This window comes from Saimiri boliviensis, chromosome X, assembly GCF_048565385.1.
Source record: "Saimiri boliviensis isolate mSaiBol1 chromosome X, mSaiBol1.pri, whole genome shotgun sequence".
Classification (NCBI taxonomy): domain Eukaryota; kingdom Metazoa; phylum Chordata; class Mammalia; order Primates; family Cebidae; genus Saimiri; species Saimiri boliviensis.
Window position 1 is genome coordinate 33,430,046 of NC_133470.1, and position 5,377 is coordinate 33,435,422.

The following is a 5,377-nucleotide window of genomic DNA, read 5'->3' on the forward strand; positions in this document are numbered from 1 at the left end:
TGGCATACTTGGTGAAAGAAATAAGACACTAGTGAGACTATGCTAAAGAGATTCTGGATCATCTCCTGATTTAAATTTCCGGTTCCTATACAGTTGAAAGTAATGTAAATGCAATTCTTTTTTGAAGAGTGAAGTACATGAAATATTAGACTCTGCAGCATGCACTACATCCAATGCCCCCTTTTTTTTTAATCTGTACCTGTTCACACTGCTAATTCTTAAGGAACCAAACATATTAGAATGCAAACAATCACTTCTAGTTTCCCACTATATTTTTTTGAATTGCAAGTGTAACATTTGGATAAATTTAGAACATAAAGAAAGAAAGGAGAAGAGAGAACTCTGATTAGTTCATGGTTTGATTCTTTTGTTGCAGGGAAAAGAGACAAATTATTCTGGTGACTGTAGCCTGGAATCCTGGAATTGGGTTCATACCATTTTTGGGTACCATCTTTGGCTTTTTCTAGTTCAGCAAATATGCTCTTAAATTCATTCTCCATGCTAACATAATTAATGAAAGTTGCACCTTGAATTCATTTCAATGTCTTTCTTTATCTCCACCAAGGGCTGTTGCTAAGTGGGTATTGAACCATATATCAGAAGAGAGAGATATCATTACCCCCAAAACACACCCACTCTTCCTCCATGAAGATGCTTAGGCAGGATTCAATTTTAAGGAAAAGAGCCAGGAGCACAAAGAGCTGAGAGACTGAAATAGTTTAACTCAAATGGGGCTTAGAATATTACCTAAAATGACTGCATAACTTATTTAAATCAGATAAGTTTAAAACGCATTATGTGTATACATATATACATACCCACATACATAAAATAAATTTGTTTATTTATGTGTCACTGTGTGTGTGTGTGTGCGCGTGTGCCACCACCAAAACAGCAAGTGGTGGCTTGGACCCAGATTGGTTAAAAAACAAAGGAGCGGCACTTTTCTACCCATTAAATTGATTGTGTAAAATCTGCAGTGGAGCTGCATTTTCTATCCCAGATTGTTCTTTAATTGCTTTAAAGTGCCTTTAACTATATCTCCTCGTTGACTGAAGTGTCACTAAGTTTTAGTTTCCAGAAAAATCAAATGTATGCAAGGTGTACTCAGTAACTAATTTTTGATGTAGGAGTGCAGATATTTCTTCAATATACTGATTTCCTTTCTTTTGAGTGTATACCCAGCAGTCGGATTGCTGGATCATATGGTAGCTCAATTTTTAGTTTTTTGAGGGATGTCAAAACTGTTCTTTAAATGATGACTAATTAAAATTAATTCTGTCAATTTCTTGAAGATGGTAGACCTGAGTTTCAACTGAAATTCCACTATCACATATAGTCAAATATAATATGAATACTTCTATGCTCTCAATTTAATGTGATGAATACTGGAAGCCTTGGGACAAAAGGAAAAGTCTTTACTCTTCTGCATGACTCCACTATTAAAGCATCATTGCTTCTAGGTGTAGGATATTACCTCAAAGCATAGGTAAGAGGTGAACAACTCAAAGAAGATAAAACATACAAGGTTAATATTAGAGAGCCATTATTCCAAACTGAGAGAGGTTCCTGGAGTCTTGAGGGTGAGCAACCATAGGGGATTTTCATCTTCAGAGAGGTGAGTGTGCAATGGCATTCAGCAATACCCCTAAGCACTACATTGGCTGTGGGCCTGTGAATGAATTATGCTGAAGAGCTTGGTTATCTTAGCTAGAACATTTTTCAAGGAAATTCTGACAAGAAGTATAATCATACTTCCATCCTCTCACACAACTATCAGAGGGGAAATAGTTTTAGCAAGAACATGACAGATGTTAAGGTTTATTGTTTACTAAACATGCAATATATCATTAGTAATTTTCATAGAATCCCAGAATATGTCAGGAAATTTCATTAATTGATATTCATCTTGATGTATCTTTGCAAGAGATTTGAAAGCAAGCATTGCATATTATGGCAGGAAAATGTATGATTTATAGGTATGAACTTCAAGTTGGCTAAATTCTTGAAGCACATCCCTTCTTTCCTATAGAAAACTAAAATTCCTTTGACAAAATTTCTAAAGAAATGGACCATCCACCTCAATTCTATATAGTAGCTGATGGCTGTAGTTCTTGAGTGCTTCACTCTTAGATGCTAATTTGTTCCCTCATAAATCAATTTAAGGTAGACATAGTTAACAGGGAAAACTAGTAATCCTTTCAAACATCTGTCAAGACTCTACTACCTTGTATGTGTGGCCTCCAGCTAGTTGAGCATCACTACATTACCAAGGACAGCATCATGAAGTGAAGGGGAGGATAAGGTACCTAGTGAAAAAATGCTGATCAGATAATAAAAGCTTATGGGTTTGATGTCCCCAGCAGTGTGCATCAGGGGCCACTTGTGGGCCTAATGAATTGTACTACATTAAACAAATCATGAAGTTTTACCAATCATGTAAAGCAATTTTTACATAATTTATAAGAAATGAAAGCAAAGCTGTACCAAAAGGAGTGTGCTACTGACAAAACTCAAAACAGTAAGTTTTGATGAACTTAATATAGTTGAGTCTATTCCTGCGATAAAACATGGTTTGTTTCAGGTTAAAGGATACGTATCATCCTGGGAGTTTTGCCAAATACAAAATAAATTTTTCTATTTGGCAAATGAATATTTTCAAAGGTTCTTTCTAAACAAACCTTTTTCTAAACCAATTTTGCTAAGAATGTCTTCTAAGAGAGCATGGAAAAAACATACTCTGTCTTTACAGACTCTAGGGCAGGCGTCCCCAAACTTTTTACACAGGGGGCCAGTTCACTGTCCCTCAGACCGTTGGAGGGTCGCCACATACTGTGCTCCTCTCACTGACCACCAGTGAAAGAGGTGCCCCTTCCTGAAGTGCGGCGGGGGGCCGGATAAATGGCCTCGGGGGGCCGCATGCAGCCCACGGGCCGTAGTTTGGGGACGCCTGCTCTAGGGTATCAGAAAGTGGAACAGGTCATAGAGGTTTATGTAGTCTCAGAATTCTTTCTTTAATTTTTTATTTTAATTTTTTAAATTGCATTTTAGGTTTTGGGGTACATGTGAAGAACAGGCAAGATTGTTGCATAGGTACACAGATGGCAGTGTGATTTGCTGCCTTCCTCCCCTTCACCTATATCTGGCATTTCTCCCCATGCTATCTCTCCCCAACTCCCCACCCCCCGCTGTCCCTCCCCTACTTCCCCCTGACAGACCCTAGTGTGCGATGCTCCCCTCCATGTGTCATGTGTTCTCACTGTTCGACACCCGCCTATGAGTGAGAACATGCGGTGTTTGATTTTCTGTTCTTGTGTCAGTTTGCTGAGAATGATGGGAGAAGAAGAATGGGGAGTGACTGATTAAAAGTTATGTTGTGATGAACTGTTTTGGAACTAGATAGAGTGAGGTGGTAGTTACATAACATTGTGAATGAACTAAATGCCATGGAATTAAACACTTTAATTGCCTTATTAATCTGTATTTCATCTGAATTACTAAAAATTATTAAACCTTCACCTTTATATTATTGCCTGTACTCCTTTCCCCCTTGTTGCGTAAGTCTCAAGCATTACTTGAGCAATCTTATTTTTTTCTGAATCTTTGGTTTTGAGATTCCATTTTCCTGGGAACTCTTGCTGTTTTCAGGTCTCCATTTAAGTGGTAATTCTTTAGACAGCACTTCCCTCACCAGCCAATTAACGTTACTGTTTCTGTCTACCCTGTAGCAGTTTTTATTATCTGAAATTTCTTTATTTCTGCCTCCCCTCCACAAACTCCAGTCCTGTAAATTCTATGGGGGTAGGAATTTTATATGTCTTATTCATCATAATTTACAGAACCTGAAAGAGTATCTGAAAAAGTAGGCTTACGACAATGTAATGAACAAACTAATGGATATGGCAGTTTTACGTCGGAATTTACTAAGTTCAAAGAGAACTAAGGTAAAATTTTCAAGTCCTATATTGTAAGGGTTATTGCCGAGTTTAGAATGAGGAAACTGAGACCAGTATAAGAAAATTAAATGCCAATTTATTCAACTTCCCGGCAAGGTTCCGTGGTCCCGCAGAAAGGGGCCAGGGAAGTCACATTCCACTTCCCAGGGCATAGCATTTAATAGGGAGTGGAGACGATTGATTGGTCATTGGGAAACAAAGTGAAGGCAATTTCATTGGCTACAGGGAAACGGGATGTGGATGAAGCTGCTGCTATAGGTAGGCGGGCAGGACTTCCGGTAGGCAGGCTGGTTGGGGACTTATGGGCTATAGGTGGGCAGGCAGGACCTCTGGTAGGCGGGATTTCCGGTAGGCGGGATTTCCAGAATGCGGGCTGCCCAGGGGAAGTGGGGCCTAATGCTATTGGGCAGGTTTTGGTGGGGCTTCTTTTAAATTTTGGCGGGGTTTTTTAATGGCGGCCTTGGTGCCCAGTGCAGAGTTGTGAGGTAGTTTTCAGGCTTGGAGAGGGATGGGCATGTCTGAGCTCCCAGCAAGGCAACCGGCCTTACATATATGGTGTCAGCATTTTCATTGTAATTGATAGGGAAGTATTAACTAGCCATTTGAACATCTGTTACATGATATGCCCTGAGCTCGGGTCTAGATACAGAAATGAGTATAAATGAACCCTTCCATGGTGTTACAGCTCTTTTAGAATATGTCTAGCAGGTTTTTCAGTTTTCACCAGAATGCCCACCTCTAAACAGAGATGAACTCCCTACTTATGTGCTTTAAAAATGAGGATATATGTGCTTTTAAAGTCATGCAGAATCATACGGATTTCCATTTCATTGAACCCGTGGAGTAATTGTATAGGCAAATCAAATGTACATAGACTTCTTTGTTACAGACAACGTATTTGTAATGGTTAGCTTTCATTTTTCTATTTAAAATAAATGGCCATTAAAAAAAAAATAGGCTGAGGCAGGCAGAACACATGAGGCCCAGGAGTGTGAGACCATCCTGTGAAACTTCATCTCTATCAAAAAAATTATAGAATTAGCCAGGTGAGGTGGTGTAAACCTGTAGTCCCCGCTACTGGGGAGGTTGAGGCAGAAGAACTGCTTGAACCCGGGAGCCAAAGGTTTCGGTGAGCCGAGATGGCACCACTACACTCTAGCTTGGGCAACAGAGTGAGAGCATGTCTCAAAAAAAACCAGCAAAACAAAACAAAACAAAAAAACTGTATATCTCGCCATCTCTGGAGAAATTTAGTTGTTACAAATTTAATTGTAAAATTGCCAAAATAGAAGTGCTGTGATGATAAGAAAGTAAAACCCTCTGTAATCTGTTGCTCAAGTGATAAATGTTTCAACACACAAGTTAAAGACATATATATATCTTTTATATATGAAGGAGAGTGCAAACAGCTATATTTTATA

General features: G+C 39.0%; 1 non-coding gene across 1 annotated transcript; it reads left to right on the plus strand.

Annotated features, from left to right (window-relative positions):
* Window positions 1-4,630: 4,630 nt before the first annotated feature.
* Window positions 4,631-4,692, plus strand: LOC120366687 (U7 small nuclear RNA). Its single transcript, XR_005581267.1, has one exon. It is a non-coding gene; the product is annotated as a U7 small nuclear RNA (small nuclear RNA).
* Window positions 4,693-5,377: the final 685 nt, after the last annotated feature.